This window comes from Phoenix dactylifera, chromosome 6, assembly GCF_051530095.1.
Source record: "Phoenix dactylifera cultivar Ajwa chromosome 6, Ajwa_hap1_PhDact_Kaust_v1.1, whole genome shotgun sequence".
Lineage (NCBI taxonomy): Eukaryota > Viridiplantae > Streptophyta > Magnoliopsida > Arecales > Arecaceae > Phoenix > Phoenix dactylifera.
This window is the reverse complement of record NC_143195.1, coordinates 25,584,675-25,596,649: the sequence shown is the minus strand read 5'-3', so window position 1 is coordinate 25,596,649 and position 11,975 is coordinate 25,584,675.

Sequence of the window (11,975 nt, the reverse complement as noted above, 5' to 3'; positions counted from 1 at the left end):
TCTTCCGAGGATGGCATTGTAGGCCGAGGGCAGGCGTATCACAAGGAAGCTCATCCTCACGGTACTTGCACGGGGGGCGAGCCCGACCGTGACCAGGAGGTCGACCTCGCCCTCTACTAGGACTGAATCCTCAGTAAATCCAACCAACGGAGCATTCATCCTCCGTAGTTGCTCTTCTGTCATCCCCATTTTACAGTAGGCATCAAAATACAAAACATTCGCCGAGCTTCCATTATCGATTAAGATGCGTTTTACATCAAATCTATTTATAATCATGGAGATGACAACGGCATCATCGTGGGGAGTTTCGACTCCCTCCAGATCATCATCTGAGAAGGAGATGGCTTCCGAGGCGCGTAGGCGCTTCAAGGAGGTTCCTTCCCCTGAAGCTTCTCCAACCGAGGCCCCGCCTCGGATGGTGTTGATGGTGCCGGCGATGGGCCTGTTGGCATTTGAACCTTCAGGCTGTGCAGCTCCCTCGGCTGGCTTCTTTTCTTCACGCCGGCCTCGCACGAATTGATCGAGCACCCCTCGGCGGATGAGCGCTTTGATCTCGTTCCGGAGCTGATAGCAGTCCTCAGTATCATGGCCGTGATCCCGATGGAAACGGCAGTACTTCCGAGGATCACGCCGGGCTCCGAAATCTCGTTTCGGAGGTAGGAGCCGGATGTAATCCCGCCCCTCAATCTCCATGAGGATTTCGGCCCGAGGAGCGGTGAGGGGAGTATAGTTTTCATACCTCCCTTCGGGTGCACGGGCCCGAGGTGGAAACCTCGGGTGGAGTGATGACCTCTGCTAAGGCGGTCCCCGTAGTCAGGGTGGACTCTTCAGACGGGGCGGATTTTTGGCTCGGCGCGGGGACGGGCTTCTGGGCTGGCCATGCTCCTCGCGGCGTCTTTTCTATTTCTTGGGGGTCTGCTCGGCCCCGCTCCGCCTAACAGCCACGGCTTCCTCAGCCTTAGCGTACTTCCGCGCCCGAACAAACATTTCGGTGAGGTCCGCAGGGAAATTCTTCTCGATAGAGAAGAGGAACCTATAAGACCGGGCTCCCGTCTTCAGTGCCGACATGGCGATTGACTGGTCCAGCTCCCGGACTTCCCATGTTGCGGCGGTAAACCGATCCAAGTACTCCCTGAGGGACTCCCCCTCCTTTTGTTTGATGTCAAGGAGGGAGTCCGATGTCCACCGCTGGGGCTGGCTAGCGGCAAAATTACTGGCAAACTGCCTGCCGAGCTGCTCAAAGAAGGGAACAGTACTCGGCTTCATCCCGGTAAACCAAAGCCGGGCCGGTCCTCGGAGCGTTGCTGGAAAAGCTTTGCACATCATGGCCTCCGAGGCTCCTTGTAGGGCCATTAAGACCCGATAACTTTCCAGGTGGTCAAGGGGGTCGGCCCTGCCGTTGTAAGGCTCCACCTGGGGCATCTTGAACCGCGGCGGGACTGGTTCGTCATCAAGCTGCTGGGAGAAGGGGGACTTCGTGGTGAACTTAAAGTCACCATCACGTCCCGGTTTCCTTTCGTAGAGTGCCTGGATCTGGCGCTCCAGCTTCTCGACCTTCTTGTCAAGTTCATCATTCTGGGGGATCGCTGCAGCGATCCGTTCCGGTGCGAGTTGCCCTGGAACTGACTCGGCCTCTGAGGGTTGTGGCCAGCCACCAGGGCCTCTAACTGGGTGTTCTCTCCAGAGGGAGGCCTGGACTTGAGAGTCCTGACCTCGAAGGGGAAGTCCGCTTGTAGGAGGCTTCGGTTGAACTGGAGCCAGAGGGAGCGGTACCGTCGGAATGCCCCTAGGTTGCAAGCCTTGGACAGCGGTAGCCAAGGCCTGCACCTATTGCACCAGGGCATCAAACTGCTCCGGCCGAACTTGAGGAGTTGACTCGGCCGGAGGCGGCGAGTTCTGAACATGATGTCCAGGACTAGGTGGAGGACGTCGAGAGGCATTGGAAGCCCCTTTACTTCTTAGTTTCATGGCAGCAACTCGGGCCCTTCCTCTAGCGCCAACTGTTGCTGGAAATTGGACCCGGGGGCTGCCGCGAACCGAGAGGGAAGGAGCTCCGCTGCCGGGACGGTGGGTGGCGGCGCGTCGACTGGTGGCGTCCTCCTGGAGAATCCTGCAAGAAAGCCGGTGGCCGGGCTTTCCGGCGCCGGCCCTCCGAAGCTTAAGTCAGAGGGGGCTAATACGTGGGAGGGGTCAAGGAGGAGAATGTTTGCTTCTGTATTCATTTTTTGTCTCTCTCTCCCTCTCCCCCCAGGTTCCCTTCTATAGAAAGATATTATGTTACCTGAGAGGTGACAGGGAAATTTGTCTCCTTTTGTGATAATTGGACATGATCATGCTCATTAATGGCATCGTGGAGAATAAGGCCGGATCAGACCGGAGTCAGAGAGCTGTCACGGTTGATCGGACCTATTGGGGTGGTTGAACCGCCGGCCGTGGTGGGCCTGGGGTTCGTAGATGGTAAGTGCATTGATTGCTGAGTGAACCGGTGGTCAGGGAGGAGAATGTTTTGATGGTTCAGTGATCCGGAGATCATCTTGAGCCGTGTTCATTTAATGATTGAGTGCATCGGAGGCCTGAGGGGGTCATACGCATTAATGATAGGGTGTGTCGAAGGCCTGCGGAGATCACGTGCCTTGATGACTTAGGAATGGCGACAGATTGCGGTGGAGTCATGTATTTAGTTGTCAGATCCTTTAGAGGATTAAGCGGAGATTCTGAAAATTTGGCTAAGGCACAGGCTCGGCACAGGTGCCGAGCCGAGCCGGTTGCTTAGCGACGTATCCTGTTGTGGGGTCGAGCGTTTTCCTGGTCGGCGCTTCTTGGTTGAGTGTCTCTGGTTGGCGCTCTCTGGTCGAGCGCCTCTCTGGTTGGCGCTCTCTGGTCGAGCGCCTCTCTGGTCGGCGCTCTCTGGTCGAGCGCCTCCCTGGTCGGCGCTCTCTGGTCGAGCGCCTCCCTGGTCGGCGCTCTCTGATCGAGCGCCTCCCTGGTCGGCGCTCTTCGGTTGAGCGCCTCCGAGGCGGCATGACTTGGGTTTTTCCCCCAACACTATGTATCATGTATCGTGTACCATATATCATAAGACTTAAGGGTCTTATTAAAACTCTTTGACTTCTTTAATTCAATTTGAAAATTTAATCTTCATATTGAACTATGTATCATGTATTATGTATTATGTATCATATAATGCATATCATGAATCATATAATGTATATCATGAACCAAATATTTTCTATCATATATCACGTATCATGGATGATGTATCATATAATATATACTTTTTGTTGTAGATGGAAGAGCATGAAAGTGAGCCTCGTGACGTGGATTCTATAGGATGAGTCATACCGTCTGAGATAGCAGTTTTATTTTGTATGAGTCTGGTGTTAGAGTCAGGTGTTCGCCGAATTGATGGGACTAGAGCATGATGGTCGAGTGAGGATTTATGGCGTTAGAGTTTATCCCACTCAGTTGTCTGCAGTGAGCAAATATAACTAGGATACTAGACATAGTAGTAGCACTGTAGAGGTTCGCAGGCTGGAGGCATAGATGGAGGAGTTGAGGCAGAGCCATCAAACAGAGATATAATCTTTGAGAGGTCAGCTTAACCAGATTGCATCTTTGTTGCATAGGTTTGTCCCTCCTCAGGTAAATAACTATATCTATTTGAATATTTACATAATTATTATGTAATTTTGTATAAGCTTAATGATTTATAATATTTTGTGATTTTTATATTCTTAGGTTCTAAAGTTTTTATCTTTTTTTTTGTAGGTTCCTAATACTTTCAATTGTCGTAGAGATGATAATGATGATGCCATCGACTCCTAATAGCCCTTAGACTATTTTTTTAGGAGTTTTATGTAAATATTTTTTATAAATTCCGAAGCACATTGAGTTGTAAATTGACTTTCAATTAAACAATATAATTATATTTGACAATATGAACATTTGCTATTTTATATATATTATATGTGTTATCATATGACTTCTGTTATATATATATATGTTTGGTATATATATTTATATATGAAGTTTTAAGATATTTTTAATAATTTTTTTTTAAAAAAATACGCTTATGACGTTTTAAAGCATCGTTAAAACATACATTAGCAACATTTATTTGCGTCGTTAATTAGAGACGCAAATATGCGTCGCTAATATAAAACACTTCAGCGCTGATGCTATTGAAAAGTGTCGGCGATTAGTGACGTTTATAAGCATCCTTTGTTATAACTCATGATGTGAACCAAAAACGTTGTAAAACTATTTTTCTAGATAGCATTGCCAACACTTTTGCAATACTTTAGAAAGTATCATGAATCAAACTCGCAGTGCTTTTTCGTGTCAGCAAATTCATTAAAAAGCGTCGGCAATGCTAGATGTTCTTGTAGTGGTTCTTGGATCTCAGTTCTAACTCATGCAACGCATGGCATGCAACATGTCTACAAATATAGCACATATCTCCGCACAAGACATGAAATCTGAAACTTCTATGTTCTCCATTTCTCAAAGAGCACCAAACGGACTTGATGGCGAGAAATGATGTGAGTGGACCCCTTGCTTCAGGTCTTAATTTGGTTGTCGTTTTAAGTCGCTCAATCGGTGCTTTATCTTCAACGAAATAGGCGCAGTGCATCAATCAAGTAATATTAATTCTGTCCGGTTGAAGTTGACATATGGCAATATCCACTTGGTGCTTTCGATCACAAATATTCAAGCATGGATGACTTTTTGAGCAAAATCGTGAGTTAAGGACAACGAAGTTATTGTTTTTATATATCCACTTGGCCGGAACGCAGCGGTTATGAACAGTGTCTAAGGAGAAAAATGCGAAGGAGCGCCCACCATTCTCACACAGGGTTCCATCTGCTGACGTAGTGATGGCTGTTGAGAGAGTGACAGTAATCCCATGTCACATAAGGAAGAGATCTTAGTGGTGCAGCTGATGCTTACACATGGGGCTATCCATCAGTTAGCTTAATGCCAATTAAGAGTGTTAATCTAGCATATAACCGTGAGGAAGGAAGTTTACTTAGAAGAAAGGGTAAGTTTTTCGTGTAACACTTTAACATGCCATCATTAGCCTGGCCTGCTTGGCCCAACCACCATGAAGCCAGCCCGATTAGCCTCCCTGCTCCTGATTGAGTCGGAGGAGGAGGAGATTTGATTCCATCGGAGACGAGAAATTCTTAGCTAGTGATGGGCATCGGGCCGGCCCGGCCCACCGGGCCACGAACTAAACGGGCCGTGCCTGGCCCGGCCCGCTCAGCGAAAAACTCAAGCCCGGCCCGGCCCCAGGCCTGTGGATTGGCGGGTCGGGCCCGGCACGGCACGAGACGGGCCGTGCCAGGCACGGCCCGTCTCGGGCGCAAACGGGCCGTGCCAGGCACGGCCCGTCTGGAAGGGGGGAGAAAATAGCCGTTTCCAACGGCTATTTTTGGTTTTTTCTCAAAATACCACTCCCAACAGTCCAAAAACGGCTAATTTGAGGGGTATTTTGGGGAAAAAAAATTTGGAGTCCTATAAATACCCCTTTTCTCCCTCATTCTCACCACACCAAACCAACTATTCTCTCCTTCTCTACTACTACTATTTCTCTCTTCTAAAGTGCTCTTCTAGCAATTTAATTTTTAGTTTGCATTTAACAAGTGTTCAAGTGCTACACAAGAGGAGGTTCCTGTTGAGAAGAGAAGGTCACTCCTGTTCAGAGCACAAGAGGAAGCTCAGAATCTCGGCTCTACCTCTGCCCTTGACCCTCTACTCAATTCCTCCTTGTGGTTAGTTTTTCTTTTTTGCATTCATCAATTTAGATATGTCATCTTTTGAGAAAAATCATTTTGGCATTCCTCCTGTTTCTGAGGGAGAAGAAACTAATCCCCAACCCCATGTTCCTAGTTCCTCTAGAAAACTAGTGATCAAACCTCTTCTCGTAAGAAGACTAGTGCTGTATGGAATGAATTTGATAGAATTATGGTTGATGGAGTCTGGAAAGCAAAATGTACAAAATGTGCCAAACTTTATAGTTGTAGTAGTACTGGGGGAACAGGCCATTTAAAAAGCCATCAAGAGAGTCATAGGATGCATGATTCTCATGCTCAAAGTACCCTTAATATACAAGGGGGATCACTTGTAGGTAATTTTGCATATAATCATGAAAATCAAAGAAAAGCACTTGTAAAATGGATAGTTAAGGATGAATTACCTTTTAGTTTATGTGAATCTTTTAATTTTGAAGAATATGTTCAATTAAACCTACAACCTGCTTACAAAAGAACTAGTAGACGTACATTTAGAAAAGTAGCTATGACAAACTTTTTAGCAATGAGACAAACTTTAATTGAAACACTCTCTACTTTAAATATAAAAATTTCATTAACTTCTGATATTTGGTCAGCATCTGTAGGTAGTAATTGTTTTATTGCCATTACTGCTCATTATATTGATAATGATTGGCAATTAAATAAACATATTCTTGCTTTTCGTGCTTTTGATTTTCCACATTCTGGGCAACAAATTTCAAATATCATTTATCAAACTGCATGTTCATATAATATTAATGGTAAAATTATGTCTATTACTTTTGATAATGCATCTAATAATAATTCTGCTGTTACATTATTAAAGGACTCATTGCATCCCATGTTAAATGGAAATTTATTGCATATTAGATGTGCATGTCATATCTTAAATCTTTCTGTTCAAGCTGGCATGGGCATGATTCAAGATGTGATTTCAAAAATTAGAAATGCAGTTTCTTTTATTCATGCTTCAAGATCAAGACTTCAAGAATTTAAGAAACTATGTATAAATCATGGTAAACGTTTTAAAAAATTTAAACTTGATGTAATTACTCGTTGGAACTCAACATATAGCATGATACATGATGCATACCCATATAAAAACTTATTAAGTGCACATATTAATGATCGTGGATTAGGCTTTACATTGACTGAAACTGATTGGAATAAAGGAAAAATTTTGAAAGATTTTTTGCTTAGTTTTTATAATGCTACCAATATTCTTTCTGGTATTTGTTATCCAACTTCATGTTCATTTTTACAACAAGCATATATAATTAGTCAAAAATTTGCAGAACATAGATTTGATGATGTTTTAATGCCTATTATTGAACAAATGGAATCTAAATGGAATGAGTATTGGGACAAGATATGTCCTATGCATAACTTAGCTGCTGTATTTGATCCAAGAGTTAAATTGAATGGCGTGCTAATTTTACTTGATGCATACTGTGAAAATATGATTCAAGATCCTGAACCTGCTAAAATTGAGGTAAAACAACTTCTTTATAATATTTATGCTATATATGATGAAAAAATTCGTGGATCTAGATTCTCCGTACAAAGCTCTATTTCTTCTTCTAGTAGTTCTCGTTCGTCATCTATTTTTTCATTCATTGCACAGAGAAAACACACCAATGCTTCAAGTTCATCTTCATCTTCTTCATCTTTAAGTAGTGAACTAGAATTTTATTTACGAAATGATCTTCAGTCTGCATATGATGAAAATCAAATAGAGAGTCTAGATGTATTATCTTGGTGGAAGAGTGTTAAAAATCAATATCCTGTTATGTCTGCAATTGCACGCGATATTTTAGCTGTGCCGATGTCCACATTAGCATCGAAATCCGCTTTTAGTGCAGGTCGGCGTGTTCTTGATGAAAAGAGAAGTAGGATGACTGGCGAAACGGTTGAGATGCTTCTCTGCTTCAAAGATTGGTTGGATGCTGAGGCGAGACTTCAAGATAAAGGTGGACATAATACAACATCCTCTGATGATGATGATACAAACACTACTGAATAGTGAATACTGAATCACTGATGATTAGTAAGATTTCTTAATTTTTTATAATTGTACATTTTTATTTTTTTAATTGTTAAAGTGAGTCATCTCTATTTTTTCTCATTTCTTATTGTATTCTGGAGGTCAGACCAAGGTCCAAACCTCCCTTCATGTACCATTTTGATTTAAATTAATAAACTGGTAGGGGCCTATGCCAAACCCCCCACCATTGCTTTATATTAATAAATCCTTAGTTTTCAATATTTATTAATTTATTAAAATAAATTATTTCTATTTATTTTAAGGGAGACAGGCCGTGCCTGGCCCGGCCCAGGCCCGGTTCAGGCCCTTATGGGCCGTTCCGGGCTGGCTCGCGGGCCGTGTCGGGCCCAGGCCCTTATGGGCCGTGCCGGGCTGGCCCGCGGGCCGTTCCGTGCTTGGCCCGCGGGCCGTGCCAGCCCAGGCCCTTATGGGCCGTGCCGGGCTTGGCCCGCGGGCCGTTCCGTGCTTGGCCCGCGGGCCGTGCCAGCCCAGGCCCTTATGGGCCGTGCCGGGTTTGGCCCGCGGGCCAGAAAATGATAACCCAGCCCGGCCCCCTTTAATGGGCCGTGCCAGGCACGGCCCGTTACTGTAGCAAGCGGGCCGTGCCTGGCACGGCCCGGCACGAGCCGGGCCGTGCCTGGCACGGCCCGGCACGAGCCGGGCCGTGCCGGGCCATGGGCGGCCCGGCCCAGTGCCCATCTCTATTCTTAGCCTCTGCTTTATCAAGGGCATCTTTGGTTGGAAAGAGTTAAGAATAGAGTTGGCCTTTATTCGGTTGGAGCACATTCCATTCGCATTCCCATTCTAGAGGAGAATGAAAATATCTCAATGGATGAGCTTTTAGAGGGCCAAAAAGCACTTTCTATCCCTTTAAAAGCACTTTTGGATGAAAAAAGATGTTTGGTAAAAATTTCGGAAAGCTGTTTTAGCTTTTCTAAAAAGCTAAAAATAGCTTTTTGGGAGAAGCTCCATTATGGAGCTTTCCAAAAAAGCTATTTTGAGCTTTGTCGAAAAGTTATTTTTTTGACCAACATACCCATAATAAAATATAACAATTACATACTTTGTCCCTTTATAAATCTAAAAATCTGCTGGAGCTCTAACAAAGAGCCCTAGCTGTGGATCAGACTCCCTTCCATGCAAGAAAAGATATTCTTATTTCCTATTATTATTTTATACCTTTATTATTGTATTATACTATAAATATAATATTATAGTACATTATATCATTATACATTAATATGTTATGTTAAATAATTTAATATTATGTTATATTATGAAAAATTAATTTACTCTAATAATTATAATATTTTGTACCTTTATTATTGTATTATACTATAAATATAATATTATATTACATTATACCATAATACATTGATATGTTATGTTAAATAATTTAATATTATATTAAATTATTATTTATAGTATACAATGTTATATTACTATTTTATAATAATATTATATTACATTACAATAATATTATACGATATCATATATTTATATATTAATAAATGTTATATTTTATTATGCTCTGTTGTATAATACTATACAATATCCTTTATGGTAATTTTATCATAAAAAAATACTTTCTCAGTTTGCTTACCAAACACATGTTAAAGTATCACAGCAATTTAGAAATTTAGTTATTAAACAACAAACAGCTTTTTATAAAAGCTCTACTTCAGAAAGCTCTACTTCCAAAAGCTCTACTGCCAACAGCTCTTCCAAATAAAGTCTAAATCCTCGCTTTCCTCCCAATATTCAAATCCTATTATGCTAGGTTTACTGAAAAATTGATTTCACAAAGTACCTCTCTATTTAATTAATTTAAAAAAAATACTTAAAAAATATTCCGACTCTGATTCCAATCACAAACCAAATACATAGAATATGGCCATTCTGCTTTCCAACCTAATCCATTTTAGTGAACCAAATGCACGCTTAACCACCCCCTACCCACTAGTGGCTCCACCTCCGTGAAGACTCTCTCAAGAAAAAGAAAGGAAAATTTTGGTTGGGCATCCTGATGCCTTCCCAATTTCGGGTTTCTAGCCTATGATTTGAAATCGAAGGTCTCTCCTTTTCCCTCTCTGGCTATGTCCCTACCTCGACAACCGTAAGGGACCAACACTGGAGCTCAACCATTGGGAAGGCGAACCAAAGGTCGATCTGACATCAAGCCCCAACTGTCGACCCTATTCAACTCCCATTTCTCTCCTCTCTTTTTTTTGTACCTTTTCTCCTCTTCCGACCACCTACCGTCGTCACTGCCATCCATCAGCGGTCCTCCGGTTGCTTTCCACAGCCACCATCACCGATTCCCAAAGCAAAGCAATCCACTCTTTGCTTCTCCCTCTCTCTCCCTCTATTGTCCTTGATCATGGGCTCTTCCCCCACTCTATTTACTCTCTCTTTCTCTCTTTTTCTTTTTCCAGCAGAGTGTCCTTTCCTCTTGGTCAACCAAGTTAAGGATCTTATCTTGCAATCGCCCATTATGTCAGCCTCCACCCTAGCTTTCGTTAGGTATCACTGGGTCCCACAACTCCTTCTTGCTACCTTTGCATCGATCGAACACTTGTAGCTCGATCTAGCGAGTTCTTGCCCAGATCAAACTTATTCAACTTGTCAGATGACACCACTTGGACAGTCTTGTCCTTTTTCCACATATTCCTCATATTTTTCCACTGTTTCTCTTATCCCCTTGCGAATCATGTCTAATGGTTGGCCTTGGTTTTGTGCAGTGGTGGAATCATCCAAACAAAAGGAAATCCAGCAAGGGTTTTGACACTCTGATCCTTAAATTGTTTACCTTAACCCTTTTATTTATTTTATTTTGTTAGTTAGTATGGTTCAGACTAGGATGAAAAAATCTACGGTTGAAATAGATTGAATATCAAAATTTATAATTAAAAAATTAGTAAATAATCAATTATATTAACACTATATATGGTGGGTCATGTGACTAAAAAATTAAGAGGATAGGCCATGGAGTAATAGTAAGGTTGTTTTGTTGTGACATGAATGTCATAGATTCAAAACACGAAAACTATCTTTCTGCATATGAGGTAAATGTTACTTACATCTGATCCTCCTCAAATTCTATAGTGGCAGAAGCCTTGTGCATTGTGGTGTCTTTTCTTTTCTTTTCACGTGACTCAAAAATTAAAAAATGAGGTCTTGGGCCTTATTTATTTATTTAACTTTCTTAAAGCATCATTTCTTATCTATATTGAAGTTTTGATTGTATAGGTTATATCATATATATTATATTTAGGGAAGTGTAGGGACAACAACTTGCTAAGATTGCAAAAGGTCAATAAAAATCAACTGCATAGCCACCTGATTCTTTAACTTTCTTTCCTAATTCAAAATTAGTTTACGATTCTCTCGGTTTTCTCTAATCATGGTTATTGTCTTCATAACCATACTACCTACATAATCCCAACATAATATATAAAGGAAATATTGCATAATTGTTCATCTTTGTGTAAATAGCCTCACATGGGTTCACTTCAATAACATCATCAAGACTAAAATCAACCGAAGAACACAAGCTTCAATAGAGGGAGAGGGCTCATATGACTATCATCAGATTGTTCTTATAGCCGGTTTAACCATATTTTTCTTCCTCAATTCATTGTTCATGAATTCCTCAAAATAATTTTCATCAAAATAAAAAAAAAATCTAATATCTATTAAAAAAATAAATGATTAAATTGTTAAGGTTTTCTGCTCCCAAATGTATGGTTGGTAAACAAGAACCGGTTTTTCACTAAGGTAAAAAAACATATTCTCATATATTTAAAATGATTCCTCAAGATCTATTTTCTTTCAAGGGGCCTAACCAATGATTAATCCATAGATCATTAAAAGGATCTCCTGACCTCCTGCAATCTTATTCCATGCGGGACACAGTCGTCCAATCCCATTCAGTGAGGCTGTATCAATTCAAATATATGGCTGAACAACGAACTATTGCCTCCCACATTTGATATCATAAAACTCGCTCTAACCCTACCATCCAGATTTTTCCATAGAATAGGAAGCCCTGCATCCTAATACTCAGATTATGTATATCCTATCCCATCGCCGATCAATTTTCTAACTCATCCCGTCCCAACACTCGGGACAACACT